A 26,463-nucleotide genomic window follows, 5' to 3' on the forward strand; every position below is an offset into this window, starting at 1 on the left:
CGGCCTGCAGTGAAGCCTCTGTTGTGGCTTCACAGTTCTGGTACTCAAGCTAGGCAGATTAATGCTAGCCCAGATTTGTCTACACTAACTGCCATCACACCCTCACTTTAGTTTATGAGCTACTGTTCGTTACATTACATTAGCACTTTTCTGCTTCCAGGAAATATAGAGTCAAGTCCACAAAGACTCAATGCCAGAAGCCATGACAACAAATTATTACTCTTCCTTCATGTGCATATATTTTGGTAACTCATTAGTAGGGTTTATTGCCACCCTCCCTGGGCCATCTGGCCAAACAGAAGATGCATATCCACATACACACTGTACAATCTTCAATTCTTCCACAATAAAAACATGATTAGCAACTAGAGAATAACTATAAAGGCAAGAAGATATTATGTTCCCAATTGATCTGAGTGAAGCTGTTTATGTGAGCATGATGGGCAAGATTTTGTTTGAAGCCCATTAAATGTTCTTTTCTCCACACTTCAAAACAATCAATGACAATAAATAATCTATTTCCTCTAGAACTGATTTGTAAAATTACCCAATATCTTGGGAAAAGTATAAAGAAACTATAGCATGAAGTACATACAAATAATATTTTGTAGCAAAATATAGTTGAAGGAATGATTATCTTGCCAAAACAAAGAGAAACCAAACTGGACGATTCATGTTATTGAAATCAATAGCAATAAAGTCTGTCCTTCCTTTTGGCTTTTGTACAGTTTACAGTGCTGTTGGCAAAATAAGTCAACAAATCAGGAGATGTTTTTCTCTGACTTTCCTTCTAACAATTTATGATGTGAATGTATTTTTAGCATGTAAATTGTTCTGCTAAGATTTTGAATTATTATGATAAAAATGTGCTTACAAAAGCCTGCAACTAATTCTTGGAGCTCTTACAATGTTATAATGCAATGCAGTTAAGTGGTGAGCATTTGCAGGATATTACATTCACTTTTTACAAAATGCTTGTGTTCTAGTCCTGAAATTTCAGTTATTGACATATTAAAACACAAGTGAAAAGTGCTTGTCCCCGCAGAATTCTTGTTTTATACCTATGCTCGTGAGTGGTCTTGATTTTATATAAACAAAACCCCTCTTTCATTAATGTCAATCAAAAATATTCTCTAAATATTAGGAGATTAAATCTGATACTAAACCCCTGTCTTTAGAATTTGTAGTTATATTTTGGATGTCCATTCTAACATTGTCTCAATAAATCAGCAGTTCTATAGTTGATACTAGCTGTTCTTTGTATTAATCATATATGATTATACATGTTTTAGATCTAATATAGCTGAAGCAATGACATAACAATGCACATGGCTGCCCAAAAGTGAACTTTGAAGTGGGCTCCTCCTCCTATGCAAATTTTGAAATATTTCCCAGCTACCCTTTACCAAGTCCTCCCGTCTCCCACCCCCCATCCAAAACAGCTATCCCATCTTGACTGTTTGGCTTCCTACTGGGCTGGTTTCTTGGCTCCTGGCTAGAACTCCTTGGTCCCTATTCCGTGCTTTACTGTGATCCCTTTACATGATGTAAAGAATGGAAATGGCCCCTGGGGACTACTGTATTGAATAAAATGCATCAGACAGAGTTGCCAGAGTAGTTTTAAGCCAACCCTCTCCCAGCTCCTGGCATAGCTACCCTAATGCTGCTCTAACTAATGCCAGGGGCCAGACAGGCCACAAACAGCCTTTGAATATAGGAGGAACAAAGTAGGCCTATTCCCTTCATTCTTATGATGAGTGTGGGTCCAGTGGAACTCAGAATCAGGGCCTATCATGTCTAATTTGGTGCAAACTTAAGTTAATACAGACCAAGCTTTTACAAAACACCATGCTTCCGTGATTAAAAAGAAATCCAACTGAAATAATTAACAAAAATACAATTCACTAGAAACTGACCCTAAACACATCTGGAATTAGTCTATTTTCAGAATACAAGATGCAAGAATGCAAAAAAAACAACATCTCAATAGTGAAAAGTTAATTAGATTTTAAAATATTATTCCATTTTAATAACTATTGTTAGTAACATAGAAAACTGAATTGTTAACAATATTTTGCGGTCTAATTCTGCTCTCGCTCCTGTAAATCACAAACAACTCCAGAGTAACTCTACTGAAGTCAATAGAGTTATACAGGCACAGGTGAAATTAAAATCAAACCCATTGTTTGTAGCCTGATATGTCCCCTTAATTTAGGAGGTCTTGATCTAAAAATATAAAATTAGATGTATGTCAATAAGAATGGATCTCTAAACAGTTTAATATAGTATGTACAAATGACTAAAAATCAACGGGAGTGTTGTGCAGATGAATGAAACAGGCTAGTTTATTATATGTTACATTTCTCTACATAATATTTTTATCTTTAATTACAAAATGTCTGGTAAGATAGTTACCAGCAGGATTTATTTTCATAATATAGTTCCTTTGTTAAGTCACAATTTTATTAACAATGAAATGTATTACCTTTTCCCACAATAAATAAGAAATTGCAATGCTTTTGAACTTTTGCAATTCTATATATGAGCTGTAATGTGAAAGGTCAAGGTATATTTGTGCTATGCATGCATATAATAGTGCTATAGTAACATGGCTGCTATCAGATTATGAATTGTTTAGAAATACAACTGGAACTGAAAAATAACTGGATTTGGGGAATGAAAATGGCTGAACAGAAAACACTAAAATTAAATGACTGGTTGGATTCACTGGCTTGATTCTGCTCTCACACCATCTACCACTGATGGAATGCTATTGATTTTGGAGGAGTTATTTCTGATTTACACCAATGTGAGTGTAGAATCAGGATGTCTTTTGCTCTTTACACAAGTGAACTATGAAAGAACCCACAGTCACAGTGGGATCCAGATACTTGTGTTTACTAATTATATACAATATGCAAGGCCTTGCTGTATACTACATACATTACTTTGCTTCCAGTATATATCTTTATCTGGACAGGCAATCTTTAACCAAGTGGAAAGCATGGATCAACTACCTCAGACAAAACTTAGCAATGACGTTGATAGCAGCACACCACTCACAGAGCACCCAAGCTTTGAAGAAAAGTAAACCACAGCAACTGAAAAGGAGTACTTGTGGCACCTTAGAGACTAACCAATTTATTTGAGCCTGAGCTTTCGTTAAGTGATGAAGTGAGCTGTAGCTCACGAAAGCTCAGGCTCAAATAAATTGGTTAGTCTCTAAGGTGCCACAAGTACTCCTTTTCTTTTTGCGAATACAGACAAACACGGCTGTTACTCTGAAACCACAGCAACTGAGTTAGTCAATAATTAAAATATAGGGCCTGATTCTGATCTTATTTACACCAGTTTTATAGTGTGTCATTCTATTGGGACAGATTCTGCTATGAATTACAACAATGTAAGTTCACAACAGTTCCACTAAACTTACTGAAGTTACTCTGGATTTACATCAGTGTAACTGACAGCAGAATCCAGCCTACTAGAATTGTACCAGAGTAATTTTAAATTAAAGGCGAATCAGGCACACAGGTATGCATGTTCCATACTTTTATTTTTCCACTGAATGACTGATAGAGGCATAACTGCAGTGCCCATAAAATTAAAAGACAAGGTAATGGAAGTTGTCAGGGTATATATAAAAGCCACATTTTCATACCTGGGTGCCTAAAACTAGTAATCTAATTCTATATTTAGATACCAAAATGACCTGGTTTTAAAAGTGCCGAGCATCCAGAAATGTAGGTGTTTTCTGAAAACCAGGCCTCTTGGATGCCTAAGTATGGTTTTAGATGCCTAAATTTAGTTGCAAAATTTTAGACAAAATATTCTAAAAAAACCTACATGAACAGTTCACTCCTCTTCTTAACAACCTTTTATGTCACTTCCCTGTGCTGCTGCTCCTTCTCTTGGGCCTGCCTGGTGTGCACTGCAATGCACTGGATGGAAGTGTGGCTCCTCCTAGTCCCCTAGGGCCACTGCGGCTGCTGTTTTTGCCTCCATCTCCCTGTGTTGTTCTTTACATTAAAGTAGGGGTTCTCAAACTTCGTTGCACCATGACCCCCTTCTAACAACAAAAATTACTACAGGACCCCAGGAGGGGAGACCAAAGCATAAGCCTGTCCAAGCTCCGCCACCCCAGGGGCAAGGGGGCAAAGCCAAAGCCCCATCTCCCCAGGCTTGGAGCCTGTAACCTGAACCTTGCCACCCAGAGCTGAAGCCCTCAGGCTTGGGCTTTGGCCCCGGGCACCAGCAAGTCTAAGCCAGCCCTGGCGACCCCATTAAAACAGGGTCCCAACCCACAGCTTGAGAACGGCTACATTAGAGCAATGAGAGCCTGGATCAATCCATATTATTTTTTTTAAAGATAACAGAACCACAGCAGAAACCACAGTCTGCAGCTTGCTCTGGCTCTACAGTCCAGGGCCCTGCCTTAGTTCCAGTATGGCAACTTCCACCTTCTCTGTATGTATATATATATATATATCTTCTTACTATATGTTCCATTCTATGCATCCGATGAAGTGGGCTTATGCTCTAATAAATTTGTTAGTCTCTAAGGTGCCTGTTCATTATGCAGGGTGACCCTTCTGACTTCTGCAGTCACAATCTACTCCTCTCAGCAGCTGCTCTACATGCTGCCGGCTCTCAGGCCTCATAGAGCAGCAGCTAGGCTGCTAAGCAGGAAAAAGGGAGCAACCGCAAGCTGAGGAGAGAGCCCCCCACCAAATAATCCTTAGCAACCCAGGCACCCACCAGGTGCTTCCTGCACCTTCCCTGGAGATAGGACTCAGGGGGCTGAGTCTCCCCTACCAGCTGCTTCCAGTGAATGTGTAGTGTGAGAAAGGGAATAGCTCCAGCCTCCCACTCGCTCCCAGTACTCTGCAGGGGTTTGTGCCTCCCTGCCCCTTACTTTGTCCAGGTTGGGTGGGAGGGGGGACAATCGGTGACCACCTCTCCTGTGAGAAACGTTCCACATAGAGCTGCTGCTAAGGGGAATTGTGGGGTGTGCAGGCACTGCCTCAGAAGTGAGACATGGTCCTTCGGCTGGGGGAAGAGATGGGATTTGTTTGGGGAGACGCTGAAATTTTGGGGGGAGCACTGAATTCATTGAGGGAAGGAAGCACATCATGGATAAACTGGGGGAGGGGGAATAAATGAATTGGGGGCGGGGCTCTGTGATGGGGTATTTAAACCCTATAGTGTCGTAGCCATGAAGGAGTTAATAGGCAGAACAGTTACCTTCCCAGATGTGACAAAATGGCTGACCAGCAACAGCTGAGAGACAAGGCTGCTCCTAGAAAGAAAAGCCTCTTAGCAAGAGAATAGTGCAGAGGAACAGAGCTCTACACCCAGGGAACCTTCCAGAAAAGGGAACTTAATGAGAGACCTCCCAGATAGCTGGAGGAGGCCTACCCTGCAAGGGGTTGTGTGCTGCTAGGGAGCCTAAGGGGGCTCTGTGTGAGCCTGAAGGTTGGAAGCGGCCCAGGAAAGCACAGTGAGTCTATGGGAGTAGACCCGAGCTGCTTAATATGGGGTCTCTGACTTAGAACCCGGAGGAGAGGGAGGGCCCGGGTTCCCTGGCCTACTGAACCCTATCCCTACACCAGGAAGGGGAGGTTTGAGAAAACAAACCAACCCAGACATGAATGGGGATAAGGACTATCAAGCCCAGGGTGGGGCCGAAGGCTTGAAACAGAGTCATTAGACTTTACTGGACTCTGTATTACCTTAGAAGGGGTGGGACTACAAGTGATCTGGCTGGAGGGCTGAGTTGTGAGAGGGGGCAGGCTGCTGTAGGGACTGAAGTGATTAGTGATGGTGGGTACCCCACAGCTGAAGAGTCTGCTACACCATGCTTGGCCGAGAAGGGGTGCACCGGCTGGTGAGTGACCCCTCTACAGGCAAAGAATAGGAGGATTGAGGGAGCTGCTGGTCTCCTCCCTGAGCCTGGCCTCTTCCCTGGGGTGACTGCTCAATGCAGCTGGGGAAAGAGAGTGTCTCAGCAGCAGCAGCCACGGGTGGGAGAGTAGAGCCCAGTGAAGGGAATGGCTGTGCAGTGAGAAGAGCAGTCCAGTTCTGAGACGGGACAGGAGAACTGCTGTAGCCTGAGCAAGTGAACCCCAGCTCCAGGGCTGCCCCACCCCCATGCCATGGAGGAGTAGCTGTCATGTGTGGGAGAAGGGATCAGGAGAACTGAAGGGATCCCAGGCCTTATTGGGAGAAGTGGCTATGGAAAGGAGGCTAGCTTATTTTATTTTATTTTTTCCCGGTTGATTTCCCTCGGTTCTGGTCTGGTGGCTCCGTGGCTTCTAGAGGCTGCTAGGTCTTTGTCCAGCTGGGTCTGAAAAGTAGCAGCAAAAGGGGGGGGAAAAAGGCACTGTTCTGAATACACCTCCCCTCCTTGGCTGAACACTGGCACGGATTTAGGCTTCCTAGAGCCTGAACCATCTACAAACCTTCCCTGAGGCAGGGATTTCTTTGGGCTCTTTTGCCTGACTTAAAGATTTCGAGGTCAAGGATCCCATATCAGCCCTACTGAAAATACAGGAGCAGGGGGAATTAGCCCAAGCACCCTAGAGGCAGCAATGGGAAGCTGCCTAATCTGTAGACAATAGCCAGGCCCTACAGATGTGCACAGCCAGATTCTCCAGCACAGCAGCCCAAGTGGTTGTTCCAGATGACAGCACCCTTCTATGCACTAATTGCTGTTTGCTGTGTTTGGTTTGGCAGCTAGTGTTTTACTCATTTTGCAGCTACTTCTCTGCAATCCACCTCTTTCATTGTCCCTTAACACGCATCACAAAACTTTGCTATTATTATGGCAACGTGAAACTGAAAGGGCTTTTCAGTAGTTTAAACAGTGATGTTAACTCTAGAATTTCAAATCAATCTAGTCACTTATGGCATTGAAACATCTAGCTAGGTCTGCTTAGGTCTTATTTCTTTATCTCATGCATTTGTGTTTTGCTTCTCTTGTAACGCCTGGTGGCAGTTTTCTTGTAGACAGTAATATCTGAAAAGATTAATTAGCAAAACATTGTGGATTAAGTAGCTGTTTCCTATTTGGGGCAGAACCGTAGCAAAACTCAATAAAAAAACAAGAGCCCACACTGATAGATCTGTTACTGATGCTTCTGTTCTTAGTGAGCTGTAAAATCAGCTCTTAATGCTTTGTAATGCATCGTACATATTAAAGAAAAGCATTAATAAGGAAAAAAATTAAATGTACAATAAACCTGGGACATGATCTCAAAAGCACTATGTCAAAGAATGCAGCCAGTAAAAGCTTATTGAAGATACTACTTTATCAGAGATGATTCTTGGTCTAATGACTTGTCTGACAGCACAATCTCACTTTGACCTCTTATTGTTTTACATGATTTTTAAATGTCTGTCTGACTGGTTTAAGGGTTGTTGGTTATTACAATTTGACCTGGTGTTTCCCTGGTGCCCTCAAAATGCAGAAGAGTGTGGGGTGGACTTTATAAATATCTATTAATCAATAGCCATCAAAGACTTCTGGTGGGAGGATAGAAAGAGTTTCCTGTGAAGAGCAGTCTGTAAAGACTTCTGTTTTACCACCTCTTATAACTGAGACTTATGGTGGGCTTTAGGGTCACCATTTTCCTCTTTTATATTCTTATCGCTCTCCTCATGGGTCTGCAGGTGTATGGGCCAGAGGTCATCTGCCTCATCTCCCAGCTGTCATCCTGAACAGAATCTGAGGATCGAGGACAAGACATCTGATGGGGTCATCTTGCTGACATGTGTAAGTTGCACTTATGTATTGCATGGTTCTCTTACTCCTGGTATGTAAAATGGTGTGTTTTGTGACTTTGTATGTCACGTTCTCAGTGTTGCCAGTGGACTGTGTGTAATATTAGTGTTGGTTGGGAGATCTCTGCAAGCCACAGGCACCATTCATAGACCTCCAAGTTTCTTGATGAGTCATAGCCTCAGCAGAGCACCCCAAGGCATCCTTGCAGCTATACCAGTAGAGTGTTGCAGCTGTTACTTCAGTTTTGGGCTACAGTGGCACACAGCCCTCACTATGGATTGCTGAATCTCCTGCATTATTCTGTGAGTTGTGTCTAGACTGGAGAAAGCCTGGGATATTTGAATGCCTTGGTTGCCACAAGGCTCATAGAGGCCATAGCAGCTGGGATTACGGTTGCCAACTTTCTAATTGCACAAAACTGAACGCCCCTGCCCCTTCATCAAGGCCCCTGCTCACTCCATCTCCCCTCCCTCTGTCGCTGGCTCTCCCCCACCCTCACTCGCTTTCACCCAGCTGGGGCAGGGGGTTGGGATGTGGGAGGGGGTGAGGTCTCTGGGTGTGGGCTCTGGGGTGGGGCTAGAGATGATGGGTTTGGGGTGCAGGAGCAGGCTCAGGGCTGGGACAGAGGGGGCTGTGGGGTATGGGGGTTGTGGGGTGTGGGCTCCAGAAGGGAGTTTGGGTGCGTGAAAGGGTGTGGGGTCCTGGTGGCTCTTACCATGGCTTCCAGGAAGCGGCTGCCAGGTCCCTACAGCCCCTAGGCAGAGGCATGGCCACGCAGCTCCATGTGCTGCCCTTGTGCCTTCAGGCGCTGCCCCCGTAGCACCCATTGGTTGTGGCTCCTGGCCAATGGGAGCTGCAGAGCCGGCACTCGGGCAGGGGCAGCTTGCAGAGCCTCCCTGGCTGCCCATGCACCTAGGGGACACAGAGTCGTGGTGGCTGCTTCCAGGAGCCGCAGGGAGCTAGGGCAGGCAGGGAGCCTGCCTTAGCCCCGGGCCCCCGCTATACCGCCAACCGGACTTTTAACGGACCCATTGGCGGTGCCAACCGAAACTGCCAGGGTCCCTTTTCGACCAGGTGTTCTGGTTGAAAACCGGACACTTGGCAACCCTAGTTGGGGTTCAGGTTAGGGCAGCTGTCAAATCTGTTCTGATCAGCAATGGCTGCTGAACTAGTCCCTGGCAGTCACAGGCTGGAGGGAGGTTTGAGCTGTCTCTTCTTTGCCCTTGCACTGGCACAGGGAGAATGCAGCCCCAAACTGCAACATGCACTTCCTGAGCAGTTAGGTTTGACAGGCATCCAGTTTTCAACAGGAACGCCTGGTCAAAAAGGGACCTTGGCGGCTCCCGTTGGCACCGGTGACCGGGCTGTTAAAAATCTGGTTTGCGGTGCAGTGTGGGTCTCGGGCTAGGGCAGGCCCCACCCCAGAGCTTGTACCCCAGGCCAGGCCCTCTCCTGCGCCCCATCCCCAGCCCAGTGAAAGTGAGTGAGGGTGGGGAAGAGTGAGTGATGGATGGAGCAAGTGGGAGCGGGACCTCCGAAAAGGGACGGGGCATGGGCAGGGCCTTGGAGAAGGGGCTGGGTAGGGTTGTTCTGTTTTGTGTGATCAGAAAATTGGCAACCCTATGAGCAGTCTGTAAGGAGTCAGTCAGAAGAGGTTTGTTACATCCTTGTTATTCCCTGGTCAAACTTTCAGTCCTTTTCCCTCTCCTACTTCCATACAAGTTCAATTTCTTCTATGTAAGTAGTTCCCCATTCACCTTTTTAAAATGATCCTATTATCTATAAAGAGAGTTGGTATCAAATCCTGCTGTGTGGTCAAGATGTTTTAAGTGGCCTATGCTTTCTAAAACATAAAGGGATGAATCATTTTTACAGAGGTGATAATGGGCCAAATTGTGATGCCCTTACTCTGTCATCATCTTCCTTTCCAGATGCAAACAGCTGGACATCAGGAATGCATCCGATGAAGTGAGCTGTAGCTCACGAAAGCTTATGCTCAAATAAATTTGTTAATCTCTAAGGTGCCACAAGTACTCCTTTTCTTCTTACTCTGAGTGACACCTTACTCCTCAAGCAGTCCCACTGAGATCACGTAGTCTCTGAGGAGTAAGCTACTATTCAGTTTGATTAAAGGTATTTGAATCTGGCTGAAAGTGATTTGGGTCTTAGCAGAAAGAAGACCTGCATTCAGTTTCTAAAGAGGTGGGGTTGGGGTGTTTGTGCATGCATGCCATATTATTTTCATTGTGGTATGTTAGATGTGTGAACCAGTTGTGTCTGTTAGGTCTTGTCTATCTTTTTGCTCCATTGTAGCTACACTGGTGTTACTGTACCCAGGCGAAAAGCTAGTGTCCACATACTGCCCAGGTGTAAAAAGTGACTTGCATCAATGTGGATACCGTGAGTTGAAACAGAGCTAAATTACAGCGGGGCAAGTTACTTTTTACATCAGTGCAGCATGTCTGCATTCAGAGTATGTGTACACAAGATCTGTGGTCCAGTTTTAAATTGAGTTACTAACAGTTAATTCAAGTTAATAGGCACAATTGTAAATGCTAATCTAGACATTCAGCAAATGTTTGTGGTTTATTCTATGGTTCAGTTTATGGTTGCAAGTGATTAATGTAATGGAGATGCAACCTACAGAAAAATATATTTGGGATTAGTGGAAAGATACCAATTATGGACCTGATCTAAGGTTCACTGAAGTCAATGGGAGTTACTTAGAATGATGTATTCTAGAGGGCAAATGCTTTCCAAAGAATAACAGTACAAAAGTCACGATTCTTTGTTTCTAACAAGTTATATCACTCTTGTGTCAGTAGGTGGGGCTCCGAGGTAAATAATTCTAGTCCTGAATCACTAGTCAGCTAAATATACAGCTGTTTTGAGAGTACAAGAGTAAATTATATCCTTAAATAATCACTAGGGATTTATGAACCTTATTCTTAAAAAATTATATTCTATCGGCATAACATTAGCGATGGGTCTCTTGTATCTAGTCCACCCCTGCAGGTATGTAGAGTACATTTTCCTAGTGTTTTAAATAACCCAAGTGCTGTTGCTTCCACCAATTCCTTTGAGAGGCTATTCAACAGCTTATGACATCTCATGATCAGAAATCTGTTCCTAATAATTTTCCCTTTCTTAATTTCATACTATTACTCCTAGTTATAATCCTTGTCCCACCATAAATGATTCCTCTCCATCCTTATTGTTTCTGCTCTTCAGATATTTGTAGGTTATCATGCCTGCCCTTACTCACCTTTTTCAGACTAAGGTATACAGTATATTTAGGTCTTTAATCTTTCTTCATAACTCAGTCCCTCCAGCATTGTGATGCTTTTTGTTATTCTTCAGATCATCCCCTCCACTTTTTCTTGTTTGATAACTATCCCCACTAATATATTTTAAATCATTGTTTAAAATTTGGGAAGAGGGGAATACTGAGTTTGATAGAGGAAGGGGTTGGAATAAAATCCATATAACTCCAAAATTAGCACCAAGAATTTTCCTAAAAAACAGAAGTTCATGTAGTAGTTTCAGAATTCTGCTGGAACTGTTTGCCTTTAAAGCACATGCAGTCTTAATGTAATCTACCAAAAAGAAGAGACGGAAGCTTATGAGAGTTCTTTAACATATCAGAAGATAATGGCGTACTGTGACCAGAGACAAGATGTCCAAGGAAGACTAGGTGATTTTTGAAGCCCTTAATAAAATGGCTGATGGGATAAGAATAATAACTTGTTCTGGAAAATTATACCTTGGAAATAACTGTTCAGATAGATGAGAACTAAGTAGAAGTCCCACAATAAGAAAAGGATCCCGTATGAGTTTTCTCTTCCTGATGTTTGTAATATCCTTTTGTGTGAATTGTAAGGGGTTATTCTGTAGTAGCTTCTCCTGGGCAGATTCTGCGCACAAAATTTTAAATTCTGCAAATTTTGTCAAAATAACACTGCATAATCACATTAGTTTCAATTATTTTGGTTACTTTATTTCAAAATACCTGTCAGCAAGTATGTCTGTAACAATATAGATGCACAAAAAAATTCCCCCAGGAGTAGAGTTAAAGAAACCCCTATGACAACCCAATTCCTGCTTCTCTGCCCTGCCCCCCCCCCCCCCCAACAGAGCCCAGCCAGGAGGCCAGCCGTGGGGAGCACGCCAGCTATGAGGGGCACCCCAGCCCAGACACTCTCTCACCCTCCACCCAGAGGCTAGCTGCGCGTGGCTCCCCCTCCCCCACAAGCCTGGACACTTCTAGACCCTATCCTTCTAGAACCCAGGAAACCAGAGGGAGAAACTTCCCGATGCTGGGTCCCAGGCTTGCACAGTTCTCTGCATGCCACCGCCGCCTCCTTTCAGGGCATGTGGGGAGCTGCAGGTTCTGGGAACCCTCCAGTTCCTTCCCCCTCCTCCCCGCAGTGTCTGTTTGTGAGCTGGGCTCTGTTAGGCCCAGTGGCCCCTGGTGGTGGCCAACATCTCTGCAGCCAATTTCTGGGGTAGGTGGGAGGGAGGGGAGAAAATTCTGTATGCCCAGTGTTAACTTCTGCAAAATTCTTCATTGTACAGTGATGCAGAATTCCCCCAGGAGTAACTAATATGCTGCTAGGCCCATCTGTTTACCCAGACTTTTGGGGAGAAAGGGGCATAAGGGCTAAATTTGTGGAAGAGCTGGGGAATTGTTGAGGTCCAATTTCATCTTGAGGTTATATCTTGGCTGATTATGGGGAGAAGCTGCTGATTTTGTCTTGTCTGCTGAACTGGTGCAATACCCATGAAGTCAATGCAACTATACTGACTTAGACCAGTGGAGAGTCTGGCCATGTATTGTGTGTGTGTGTGTGTACACTCAACATGACTAGTACTGAGAAACAGGTGCTCTTTTATACTTTTTTTTTTTTTTTTTTTTTTTTTAATTTAAACAGGGATACCATCACTACATCTTGCTTTATGGGCTTTCAGATAGATGTTAACAAACTATTAAAGGCGAGAACAAGGTGAGCCAGGCTGTGTGACCCAACGGTTGGGATGCTGGAATGGGGTTTAGGTGACCTCAGGTCCATTCACACCTTTGCTGCTGAGTCTCTGTGTGGCCATGAACAAGTCACTTCCTTGTTATGCCTCAAGTTTGCCTTTCTATAAGATCAGGGTAATGTAACCTAGCTTTGTGAGCTCTATAAATGGATGTGCGAAGTATTTTATGGGGAGCAGGGTTCATTATAAATGGTACCTGTAAAAGGAGCTGTTAGGGGCCTGAATTCTGATCCAACAAGCAAAGATGAGATAAAAAGGCTTTTCTCACAGGAAGCATGCCATGGTTTGTGGGGATGGAATGTTCCTCACACAGGCTCCTACTTAGTGGGGCGGCAGCCACTACTGCAGTTGATGGGAAGGAGTAGCACATCTGGATCTCTGTGCTCTGAGAGGACATGTTACCCTAAAGATCTGATCCAATGCCTGCTGAAGAACTATAGTGGGAATCCTTCCATAGCCTTCAGTGGCTCTTGGACCAGGCTGGATGCATGGAGGATTGGTTGCGCTCCTTGCTGCAGAGATTTGGCACCATGATCGCTGATGGGCAGGGGTTGCAGCATCTCCCTGGGGAGTCTCTACTGCTTTGATCTCCCTTCAGCTTCTGGGCCAAGTTAGTGGACCTCTAAATGTACAAGAAACTTGCACACAAAGTTCCAATGGGTGCCATTGGCTCTGAGCCCACCCAATATCCATGGGCTGCCAGACTACGGCAGGCTACATTAGTCAATGGCAAAACTCCCATTGACATCTATGGGAGCAAGAGCAGGCTCCTTACTAAGTAAATTCATTAACTGTAAAGCAAGCTGTCTCCTAATTGTACTGCCATGTATTGTTTTGATTTAGTTTAAAACAGCCTTTCTCTATGTAACTGATCTCCTGTAATTCTGATGCTGACAGCAGAAACTTAAATAGGCATTGCAATTGGCTGTTGTTGTAGCAGAAATCCCTTGTACAGCAGCACAGTATCACCACTAAAACTTGCTCCTCGGATACCCTGAAGGAGCGCTGGATCTGCTAGGAATAATGCAAAACATATATTTTGGTTTTCTTTAGTTAAAAAGATTAAAGTGCAATAGCAACCTCAGTGCATAGCATTGACTGGGGACTGAATGACTATCTCTGGAGCTATAGATCCTCCGCTTCAGCCATCTACTGGCCCAGCTGGTTTTCAGTTTTCCCCAGAAAGTACTCTGGGTCTTGATTGTTATCGCTCAGTTATTAAGTGTAGCATCTGAAATTCAGGCAAGACCTGAAATAAGGGCTTTTCAATTAAACTACTTAACTGAAATACATTTAGTGGCTGGAATTTCCATCTGTCCAAGTCCTTTGATCTTTTGTTAAAGAAGGGGAAAAATAGATACAGACAACTAATTACGTTTATGCAGAGGAATCATTGATGCTTGGTAGGAAAGCCCCGTGAAACTCTGTCAAAAGAGAAAAATTAATAATAAATTAAATTTCCAGTTGTACTAGGTTATCTACAGATCTGCCAGAATTAACCCTAAGATCAGAGAAAGTTAATCCGAGAGACAGCTACTTGGAACCCGAGGGAGGGGGAGGAAGAGAGAGAGATGGGGGGGGGGGGGGGAATATATATATTGTCTCTGTAAAGTGTTTCCTTGCATTCTTGTGAGTTGACTCTTAACTGCCTGCAATAGAACAGTTGGATGAGAGTGATGTCAAAAAGTTTCACAACAAAGGGGATAAAACAGTTGATATACTGACCAGGCATCTGTGACTTGTCCCTTTACTCCTGGCAAAAACACCTGAGCAGTACATACCTATTATAACCAATAGCGTAGGAGAATCCTAGAATATTAGGGTTGGAAGAGGCCTCAGGAGGTCATCTAGTCCAATCCCCTCCTCAGAGCAGGACCAACACCAACTAAATCATCTCAGCCAAGGCTTTGTCAAGCTGGGCCTTAAAAACCTCTAAGGATGGAGATTCCACCATCTCCCTAGGAAACCCATTCCAGTGAAATAGTGTTTCCTAATATCCAACCTAGACCTTCCCCACTGCAACTTGAGACCATTGCTTCTTGTTCTGTGATCTGCCACCACTGAGAACAGCCTAGCTCCATCCTCTTTGGAACCCCTCCCTTCAGGTAGTTGAAGGCTGCTATCAAATCCCCCCTCACTCTTCTCTTCTGCAGACTAAATAACCCCAGTTCCCTCAGTGGCTTCTTTTAAGTCATGTGTCCCAGTCCCCTAATCATTTTCGTTGCCCTCCACTGGACTCTCTCCAATTTGCCCACATCCCTTTTATAGTGGGGGGACCGAAACTGGATGCAGTACTCCAGGTGTGGCCTCAGCAGTGCCAAATAGAGGGGAATAATCACTTCCCTTGATCTGTTGGCAATGCTCCTACTACTACAGCCCAATATGCCATTGGCCTTCTTGGCAACAAGGGCACACTGCTAACTCATATCCAGCTTCTCATCCACTGTAATCCCCAGGTCCTTTTCTGCAGAACTGCTGCTGAGCCAGTAGGTCCCCAGCCTGTAGCGGTGCATGGGATTCTTCCTTCCTAAGTGCAGAGCTCTGCACTTGTCCTTGTTGAACCTCATCAGATTTCTTTTGGCCCAATCCTCTAATTTGTCTAGGTCACTCTGGACCCTATCCCTACCCTCCATTGTATCTACCTCTCCCCCCAGTTTAGTGTCATCTGTGAACTTGCTGAGGGTGCAATTAATCCCATCATCCAGATCATTAATAAAGGTGTTGAACAAAACCAGCCCCAGGACCAACCCTGGGGCACTCCGCTTGATACCAGCTGCCAACTAGACATCGAGCCATTGGTCACTACCCGTTGAGCCTGACAATCTAGCCAGCTTTCTATCTACCTTATAGTCCATTCATCCAATCCATACCTTTTTAACTTGCTGGCAAGAATACTGTGGGAGACCGTATCAAAAGAATCCTGGGATGTGCATTTTTATCATTACAACACCCGCTCCCAGGCCAAATTTTATTCAGAATTTTAAACAAACTGTTCCAGGCAGCAATGTCAAAAAGCAACCTTGGCATCTATAGATGCCACCAGAGTGTTTTTGGGGGAGAAAGGAATTACATTAAGATAGTGTATCAGCCGGAGGACCTCCCAAATAATACACGTAGACAGATTTAGGGTTAACCTGAGGAAAAGGGCTATTGAGCATAGATGCTAGAGGGCAAAGTATGTTGTGCTGGCCCTGGAAGAAAATTCCAGTTTTTCCCATATCTTTTCCTCTGTGTCTTACAACAAAGAATCCACATGGAGACTTAAAGCTTCTACAACCAGAAAGCAAAGGATGCAAAAAGAACAATCAGTCCAAGCCAGTATAAAGGAATCATCCCATCCATTTAATACTCAGTCTGTTTGCATCCCTTGGCTGGAAGTTGTGGAAGCTTTGATCAGTTCCCCTGCTATCATCATCCAGTATCTAATGTTTGGAAAGAGTCCAATGGAATTAGGCTAATTTTCTCACTTTCCTATGAGTGATTTCCCAGTTCCTGTTTTCCTCTCTTAAAGTGCTTGCTGGCCTAAGCTTTAGCCAGAATGTCAAGGCAAACGTTAGTGGTCTGAGAAGACCCATAGTCCTTGGAGATTTTTTGTGTGTAGGTAAAGGGCTGTTAAAGAAATATTATACACAGTGCAATGAATGCTTCAGGAAATGCTCCACTTCAGAGCAAAGCATCAAAAAGGGGCAGGATGGGCTCTGTTACTTTAAATGCATGTGGGTTTTAGCCCACAAAAGCTTATGCCCAAATAAATTTGTTAGTCTCTCAGGTGCCACAAGGACTCCTCATTGTTTTTGCTGATACAGACTACCACAGCTACCACTCTAAAACTTGTTTACTAGAGAAACCATGCATTTAATCTACCTTAAATCTCTTCGGGTTAAAGAGATGCCTTATGTTTAGAGATAGCAGGGCAGATTCTCAGCTGGTGGAAATCAGCATAGCTTCGCTGACTTCACCTGAAGACATGGCCTGACAGTGCAACCCCTTCAGCCCTGTGCCAGGCAAGGAAGTACAGGCACTACTCCAGGGGTCAAAAAGGGGAGGAGGTCTGGCCAGCCCTCTTCTGGGATTGTGGAACTCTGCCAACAGTGACAGTTTTCTCTGGAGGAAGACAAACATTTAACTGTAAGTGTATTTGAAATTGGTTCAATAAAAGATACCATATTATCTGCCTTATTCACAAAATAACTATGAACGTTGTACAAGGCTGCTGCCCCGATCATGAATCTCCAACCCATTTCACAGTGCAAAGAACTGAGTAAAATTTTACAGTTCTGGCAAAAAAAAAAAAAAAAAAAACCTGCATGAAGCAAAAAGAAAGAGCTCCAAGAATTTTTGTCCAGCTCGAGCTTGGAGGAGTAATTATTATGAAACAGCTAGTCAGTAGCTTTGTTCCTTTGGGGTCATGACAACAAGTAGAGGGATAAAGCCAGACAGACTCTGGGGCTATAAATCAGTAATATAAAATCCATGATTTAAAAAACACCTCCCCGAATTGGCTCCCTAGGTAGGAATCTGGTTGTAAAAGCTGATTTGCTTACATTCATAATCAGAGAAATGTCATTCAAGCTGTGTTCCGGGTGATATTTTACTTCAAATGTACCAAAGACCAAGTAAGCATTTTGCATGCAGCTAAGCTATAGAGAATGAATACTCCATATAAAAATGCTTTATGCAGTGCCCAAGGGGGAAAAAAATGCTCATGTACTGCTTGTTTCTTTAAAGAATCCAGCTGGGTGATTTACAGGACCTCCCTAAAATAGAGCTCTACAAAGACGAGAGCACAGCAATTGTAAATCTGGGTGGCGGTAAAGGAGATCCGATACTGGAAAAATTGGTGCCTCGTCTAATTTTGTGGTGTGTCAGTCACAGTGGACTAAGTCCTCATTGGGCTTCCACCAGAGGTGGAATTGGCCCAATAACTTTATTTAGAAGGACTTGCATGAGAGACCTCTGAAGTGGTGAGAAATATAACCCATCCCCAAGGTCTAAATATGGGAATGGAGGCTCCTCTGACTCACTATTCACTTAACGGTTTAGTGGATCTTTCCTAGGAAGCTTTGTGGCCAATCTGTATCCCAAAACCTGCATTTCTAGTGTTAGGATTTACTCCTACCACTCCCTGCAAAGGGGGAGGGGGAGAAAGAACTAAAACAATCCCTCCCCCCCCCCCCCCCCAACAATGTAAAGAAAACTCATGGTTCATAATCCTAGCAGAATAGATGTTTAGCCCCAACCTTCCTATGAGGTGACAATAAATTGCATTATTTTTAAGGAACAGCATTCCCATTATGTATAAAATCCATTAGAGATTTCCATATAGCCTCTGTTAGGTCCTCTTTCTTTCTCATTCTCTAGAGGAGCCATCTGGGACTTGCGTGCAAACCATTCTGCTTCAACCAGAGCAGACTTTTCCTTCCAGTGTCTTAATCTAACAATTTTCATGTCATTAGCTCAATTATCAACCAAATATTCCACCATCAGCCCAACTGGGCTATATCTCTATACTTTAAGATTGAAAAAGAATGAGTGAGGAAAACCCTTTGTCTGTCAAGAGACATCTTTGTTTCCAGGTATTTTAGAGTATCTCACTTATGAGACCTGTTGGCATGAATTCTGATGACTTAACTTCTGTGGAAGATAATTTGATATTAGATCCATGGTTCTTGTTGACTTGACTTTCATGTATGCTGGGGAACATTGGGGGAAAAACAGGAAGATGAAATAATTACACATTCTGAAATAAGTGAAAACAGACCTCCCCAAGAAGCTACTTTAAGTGCCTTGGAGAGTCTGCAGCAAATTTCCACGCCAACAATGTGCTCACTTCCACAAGCTTTATCTTCTCATGCTGTCAATTCACTCTAGTCCCACAGATATAAGCAGTTGCAGATTCACAAACTTTGTATATGCACCAACCATTCCATATAGCGCTGTGTAGCAGATGTCTCACACCTGCTCCATCTGTGTGGCCCTGCAAACTGAACCTCAAGGAAAAGGCAGGTTACCCTTTTCCAAGAAAAGAATGCTAGAGAATGCTCATGGTACTGAATAGGGGGGGAAAAAAAAATTGCAGTGCCCTGATCAGTGATTGCCAAGCCCTGGTTGTCACAGAAATGCATGCAACTCTTGCTAGGAGATTGTTGGTCTTTGCCCCCCTCTAGTGGTTGACTGACTCAGAGATGTGGCTTGTAAATCTGCTTATGCTTATATACTTTCTAGGCCCAAGGACAGATTTTCAAGGACTTTAGATGCCTAAAGATTCTGGTAGACCCCTAGTGGAATTTTCAAAAGTGCCTAAGCAGGTTAGGTGCCAAACTCCCATTCAAATCAATCAAGCTTAACCTGCTTAGGTGTGTGTTTAAAAATTCCACTCTGTGTTTATCTGCCTCCTTAGGTGCCTAAATACCTTTTGAAAATGTGGCTCTTAGTCCTTTGGCTCAAATAATAGAGGCTCTTGCTTTAAGCACTACAAGTCCTAAGTTGGCCTAAGTGGGATCAGTTATACCAAGCTGATAAGTGTAGTCATCAGGAAAATATATTGTACACACAGACATGCATATATAGGTCCAGAATCACCTCTGCTGCTTTGTGCAAAGCAGCCTTAAACCAGCCTAACTAACCAAGTAAATTCAGTTTATGGCTGCTGTGTGTCACCAGAGCAGCACAAAGTAGCCCATGTACTGGAGAATCCAGCCCATAAACTGCATGCTGTGTGCGTGCAAGCAAATTGATATTATTATGCTCTCCTGTGTGGTTCTGGGGGAGAAAATCTCTCCCTGAGAGATGGCCTTCCACAAATTTCCTACGAATTACTCCATTTTCTATCCCGCAATAATGGAAGACAGCAGTTCAGCTCCCAAACCCCGCAGATCCCTGAAGAGCCAAGGGTCCCTTGGAGACGCTAGTTCCAGAGCCCCCTGCCTTCCCTCCTTCTGTCTCCCAGTTCTCCTGGCAGTGGAGCTCCAGAGAAGTCCCTGCACTGACAGCTGCCCAGAATTCCCTCCTATTAACGTAGGTGATGTTTTGTCCTGGAAAGTCAAAATTTTGGTCTGGACTGCACCTTCAACCCAGTTATTTTTTATTATACTCTGAAACACGGGCTGCAGTCATCTGATACTGACTTGCTTGTCTTCCTTGTACCTAAACGTGGTACAGTGGGTGAGAGAGGAACATAGTTTCAGCCGTGACCACCTTGTCTCTGTATGTGTAGGATGCTGCTGGTTTATCAGAACTCCTTAAGACAAATCCAATTATCTTACTTTCAGTTGTTAGCTCAACTTTGCAGGCTATTATTAAACTATTGTACCTCTCTCCTAAAGCATCCAGAGGTATCTTGGCATAAGGTGTTCTATAAAGGGAGCTTGTTACTTTCCAGTGCAAAGTGGAGTCAGAAAAATCTGTTTTCCACCCCACCCCCACTTTCAGCTTGCTTGATATATGGCAGATTGCTTATCTGAACAAGTGTACGACGAAAGAAAACGAGCCATGATCCCTGGCACTGAGGACATGGATGACCTTCAGTTTTGCAGATAATGCACTATCGAGTGCACCAAGAGCAGAGGTTTTGCAGCAGAAAGAATGTGTCACACGAGTAAAGTGTATCAACTAGGCCAGAACTCAAATAAGATGAGTGACTGACTGTGACAGTCCAGTAGTTATCGTTTAAAAAAACAAAACAAAAACACCACCTTGTATGTACCTGTGCAGTGCTTTAACCATTGGTGGAAGGTATACCAAAGAGATAAAACATTATCACTGGGAAAACAGAGAGACCACTCTGAGTGAGTGTGTGTGCGCGCACACTTGTGCATATGCCAGGAAATGGGAGTGGAGCAATTTGCCCACAGCACATTATAATTATTTGTTATTTTACAACACTCAAGAAAAACTATGCTGGCTATCTTGTGATCCAGGAATCAGTTCTTCTTATCTGTATCTTAAGAAATTGAAGGAGGAGAGGGAAGTGACATTGCAAACCAGCTCAGAGAGGACTGTAGGAATGTTTTGTAATAGTAGTCGAAGAGCCAAATTGCTTTCAGTTAGGCCATTTACCTACTGAAATCAATGATGTTGCACTGGTGTAAGTGAGAGCAAAATTTTGCGCATAAACTTGCTTGTGCTACGAAGAAACCTCTCACATTGCAAAGGAAAAGCTACTTGTCAAGAATGGCTTCATTAGAATACAGGATGCAAATTAGGAAAATGTGGGTGCCTGAATCAGGGTGTCCAATTCTTGATTGTGTTGCCCTAATATCTATTTTAAGAATCTGAGTGCCAGTTTAAGCACCTAGATGTGGAATCAGCTGCCCAGACATAGGCCTCTGACAATTGGGTTCATACACCAGCACAAGCTCTATGTATGAAGTCCGTCAACATGTCTCAGTAACAGACTCAAAGGGCCAGGGCAGAGTTTTCCCATGAGAGGACCGAGGGCAAGTTATGAGGGTAACCTGTGCTGTGTTGCCTGCTGTACACACAGATGTATTAGAATTTTATTTTTATTCAAAAGCTAGTTCATGTATTCGTCAGAGGAATGGATGCCAAAAAACCTGGACTATAACAATCAGTTACGTTTTAGGCTGCCTCCCTATACCCTAAACTGTGCTGTGTCACACATGCTGAGGAAGACAGACAGGTATTTGGTAATCCAAACCCCTTCAGGTGTAGCTGTTATGAGGGGATTACTGAATTTCTGCTGACCTGTACTAACAAGCCCTCCATTGCCTGGCAGGGTTTCTCTGCTGAATGTGACAGGAATATTTGTGTTTCCTCTAAGATGTTGTTTAAGGCTCCCCACAGTTCAGAACAGTTGTGCTAAACAAAGAGAGAGGTTTGTGCAAAATGCAAGGGAATACTAGGATAAGTAAAAACAAAACTGACTGGACTGGTAGTGGGGAATATAAATAAATACTAGTGTTCCAGTGTGAGCTTTACTAAGGCCTTGATCGAAAGCCTGCTGAAGTCAGCGGGAGTCCGTCCATTGAATCCAATGGACTTTCAATTGGGCCCAAAGCAAGAACATTCAGATTTAAGGTCAGTGATGCTTGTTTTTACAACTTATTTTGTTTAGGCACTACAGGGCTCTGAGAACTGTGTGTGAGTCTCTGTCATCATACAGTAATACCTAGGCAGAATGGGATGAGTGGCACTCCTGGCTCTAATTTTTTTTGCTTTTGTTGGTGTAAAGTTTGTCTTGCTCTCATCCATTTTACACTGATGTAACTCCATTGATTTCTGTGGAGCTACTCCTGATTTACATCAGAGTAAGGGCATGTCTACATGGCAAGTTACTGTACTGAAAGCCAGGATGTACAGCGCATCAATTTGCCACACAGTAACATCCTATATGTACACCGCTACAGCACAATGAATATCCCTGGGGTGTCCTGTAGCTATGTCAACATGGGACGTTTGTGCATGGCAACATGATGTGCTGTGCATCCTATCTTGAAGCACAGTAACTTGCTGTGTAGATAAGCTTAGAATCAGATTCTGGGGGACAGTGAGAGGGAAAGGAGTCTCTTTATTAGGAGATAGAAATTAATGTTCTATTTTAAATTTGTGCAGACCTCCTGCCCCAACCCTGAGCCCCCTCCCTCACCCTAGTTCCTGGCCAGACCCCGCACCCCAATGTTTTTTAGAAATATTTGGAAAGATCATTAAGTGGTCCATCGAGACCCTCTGCGATTTTTAAGTGGTCTGTGGAAAAATAAGTTTGTTCTTGTAGTCTGTCAAGGTACCTCACTTTATTTTAATTTCGTTGCTATTACTTATAGGAGGAGGATGAAGGAAAAAAGAATGAAAAACACGGGCGGGGGGAGATAAGAGAGAATGTTCTTTTTCTTGACTAGGTCCCAAGGAGCGGCCCCCAAAATGAAGCTGAGCACAGGGCCGGGGGGCCCCACTAACTCTAAATCCACCTCTGGCCATCACATCACCTGGGCTGGGGATACTGTGTCAGTTGATCCCCACAGTCTCCAACCTACCTGGGCAGTACAGCAGACATGGCTCTGCCCGTTAGCTCCTCTCCACTCCCTAGCCCACCCACCCCTTGCTTCCCACGGCTTAAGGCTTAGCCCTCTCACTTTTAAAAATGATTGCTTGCCCCTCCTTTCCCCCCCCCCCCCCCCCCGGCTTTTTGGCATCCGTGTTGCCAGGTTTCCAGTTTTAGACTGGAAACTCCAGTAGAAAATGGGACCTGGGTGTCCAGTTAGCAGTGCTGACTGGAAACTAAGTCTGGTTATAGGAGTAACCACATTAGCCTCTACTCCTCCCACTCCCAACACCCACCTCAGAGGGCTGGAAGAGAACCTGTCCTGCTGCTTCTGGATGTCATGGAGTGTGGGGGAGTCAGGGTCCTTCACCCCCCACTTCCTGCGATTCACTGTGACTCTCAGCCAGCCAGTAAAACAGAAGGTTTATTAGACGACAGGAAGACAGTCAAAGCAGAGCTTGTAGGTATGGAAAACAGGACCCCTCAGTGAGGTCTGTCTTGTGGGGTAGGGAGCCCAAACACCAGTGCTGGACCTCTTTCCGGTTCCCCAGCCAGCTCCAAACTGCAATCCCCTCCAGCTCCTCCTCTGTCCTCTGTCTCTTTCGCGGGCCAGGTGGCCACCTGATCTTTGTTCTCAAGCACCTTCAGTTGGCACCTTGCAGGGGAGGGGCCCAGGCCATCGGTTGCCAGGAGACAGGGTGTCAACCGTGCTCTGTGCAGACAGCATCACACCTGTCTAGGGCTCTGCAACAATCACACACCCTTATCCCACCACCTAGATATTTAAGAAATGCATAGGGGAAACTGAGGCACCCACACAGTATTCAGAGAAAACATTAAGAACATTCCCACTTTGTCACACTGGAGGAGAGGCAGCTCAATGCAGAGAGAGACGAAGAGAATGGGCTAGAACCAGGGAGAAGGTAGGTACCCGCTCTATGTTGGCAGGGGCGGAGAGGGTGGATCCTGTTTACCCCCTCCCCAGCCCTGCTGTGCTTGCAATTTGCCCCTGGCCCCTCCCTTGCTCCAGGGACCAACCCTAGCTCCTGCCCCACTGTGCTTTTGCCCTCAGCCCCTTTTACAATCATTCCCGGGGGGGCCCATAAATATGTTTGGAGCCAGGCCCACAAAAAGTTAATCCGGCCCTGGCTAGGGGTGTAAATCCTGCACTTACAAAAGATGGACTGACTGGAAGTCTGTTGTATTTATTCCATCTCTACTTACTGTGATCCTAATTAATAAATTGATACATGCACTGGTCTGTGGGTAGACACTTCTCCTGTAGACTATACCAGCGGTTCCCAAACTTACCCTCCAAACTGCATATGACAGTCTTCAGATGTTCAGGAGTTGGGGTGCACCTGCCAAGGCTTGGGGCTTCAACCCTGTGGAAGGGGAGTCCCAAGCCTGGTAGGCAGAGAATGGGTTGGGGAGTGTGGGGGGGCTTTGCCAGCTGCACTTCAACTGTAAAAGAGACGCATGAGGCTCACAAGCCATAGTTTGGCCACCCCTGGGTTATACTATTGCCTGTTAAATAAAGAATTAAGTATGAATGTCTGTGGCAGAAGAACCCAACCGCCTGATTATATTTTCCCAACTATATTTATGTGCCAAGAATAAGTTTTCTTTCACTGAAGATATGGTACTATTATGAATAAAGCAAAACCCACATAGGAGTGTTAAGTGAGTACTTACTGGAACAGAAATCCAGCAGTTAGGTCACCTGGGTTCTATTGTTTACCTGCTGTATGACCTTGGGTAAATCTCTTAGCTCTTTTGTGTCTCAAGTTTACATGTCTATAAAATGGAGATAAGAATCTTTAATTGTTTCACAGGGGTGCTGTACAGCTTAATGGTATACATTTTTTTTATACAGAGAGAGAGAGAGAGAGATGTAGAGAGAATTGGAGATTTCCTTCCAGCTGTGATCTTATGATGAACTGATAAATTGATCAATGAGGAGTAAAACACATGTAAGATGCAAAGCTGTATATGGTACAATGCGTCTGTTATGTCATTTGAAGCTGGATTTGGTTGCATTTTGCACAGTGGGACCTGAAACATTTGTTGACATTCTGTCGTAATTGCTCTTTATTTCAGCAGTAGCTATTAAACATTCTGACTTTTTTTTTTAACAAGCAGTATTTTTGTGGGGTAAAAGAATCCATCAAAAGTATGAGTGATGAGGAAGGAAGATGATCTTGTGGGTACAACACGAGAGTGGGACTCAGGAAAGCTGGGTCCGTTCAAAGGCGCCAGAACAGAGGGGGCCATGGCCCCTGTACACCCACCCCACTTTTAAAAGTGGGAGGGTATGCTCTTCCATTCTACCTGCTGTAAGGGCAAGTGATGGGAAGGGGCCTCGGGGAAGGGGCGGCGCTGTGGCTGGACCTCAGAAGGAAGGGGTGGCGCAGGGGTGGAGCTTCAGGGGGAAGGGGTGGCATGGGAGTGGGACCATGGTTTGGGTGCTTCCCTCCCCCCCCATGCCCTTTCAAGGCACTTCCACCACTCCTGGGTCCAGTTCCTACTTCTGCTACAGACTTCTTGTGTGACCTGGAGCAAATCACCTCAGTCCAAAATGTGGAATCTTTACTCAAATATGTGAGTGATTACACACAGCAGTAGCCCTGTTCACTCCATTTTGCCTCCATTCCCCATCTGTAAAATGGAGCTAATACTTCCTTTATCTGCCTCATTTATTTAGATCCTAAATTCTTCAATTTAGGGACTGCCTCTTGCTATATGTATGTACACTGCGGGCCCTGATCTCAACTGAGGCCTCTAGATGTTACTGTAATAATATGTGACCAACTTATTTTAGCATCTTTGTGAAAGTGTGACTTCATCCCATCCCAAGGCAGGAGCTATAATAGGTACTTTTAAAACTTTTATGATACAAATTAGAGACAAGAAGAAACATGGGTTTTCTTTTGACAGAAACCCTGATTTTCATAAGGGGCAAGTTTAACAGAGCAGAAAGTATCCTCGTACATACGTGTACGGTAAGCACATGCTCCGTGACTGCTGGAATCTGTTAGAATTCAGCTGCCAGGATAACAGGAAGGGTCTACTTTCATTAAGGCTGATTTGCAGTCTGGAGAGTTACCAGGGATCCATCTCTACTCCTCGAAGTTAGTTCCCTGTTTTACTAGTGCCATTTCATTGCTCTGCTTCAGGTTTCTATTATCTATGGTGTTTGAGCTCTCCAGGGGTGTGTTTATATATTGGTCATCTTAATTAACATCATGTTGGCAACTAAGGCTGAATTTGCAAATGTGATTGCGACAAGGTTGCCTTCAATACCCCTTATTAACGTGCAGAGGCCAGTTGGTGCAAGCAAATATAGGGCTATTGCATTTCTGTAATGTGCACACGCGTTTCTAAAATGGTCTGTTTTCTTCACTTATGAAATTTTGATCACTAGTACTGAACTGATGATTTTGAATATAAATTCGAAGACCCCTAAATCTATCCAACTTTAGTTATGTGAAAGCCAAATAAATCTCCTATTTTAAAATACTATTTGTCTGACATTTTAAAAATTAAAGTCTGCTTCCAGTTAGTCCTTCATGATAACTAGTGCCTTTCGGGGGATGTAAAAACACAATTAAAATAACAGAATCCTTTAGGTCTGAAAAGT

The 26,463-nt window shown here is 44.1% G+C and overlaps 2 long non-coding RNA genes across 2 annotated transcripts in view; both read left to right on the plus strand.

The window, feature by feature from the left end:
- Nucleotides 1-5,192: 5,192 nt before the first annotated feature.
- LOC114020056 overlaps nucleotides 5,193-26,463 on the plus strand; it is a 55,324-nt gene continuing 34,053 nt past the window's right edge. Inside the window, exons 1-2 of the long non-coding RNA XR_006292742.1 lie at nucleotides 5,193-5,500; nucleotides 7,672-7,774. This is a non-coding gene — a long non-coding RNA (uncharacterized LOC114020056). The remainder of the gene's footprint in view (nucleotides 5,501-7,671; nucleotides 7,775-26,463) is intronic.
- On the plus strand, nucleotides 19,668-24,877 carry LOC122466852. Its single transcript, XR_006292743.1, has 2 exons — nucleotides 19,668-19,840; nucleotides 24,708-24,877. It is a non-coding gene; the product is annotated as an uncharacterized LOC122466852 (long non-coding RNA).

This window comes from Chelonia mydas, chromosome 8 (assembly GCF_015237465.2).
Source record: "Chelonia mydas isolate rCheMyd1 chromosome 8, rCheMyd1.pri.v2, whole genome shotgun sequence".
NCBI lineage: Eukaryota > Metazoa > Chordata > Testudines > Cheloniidae > Chelonia > Chelonia mydas.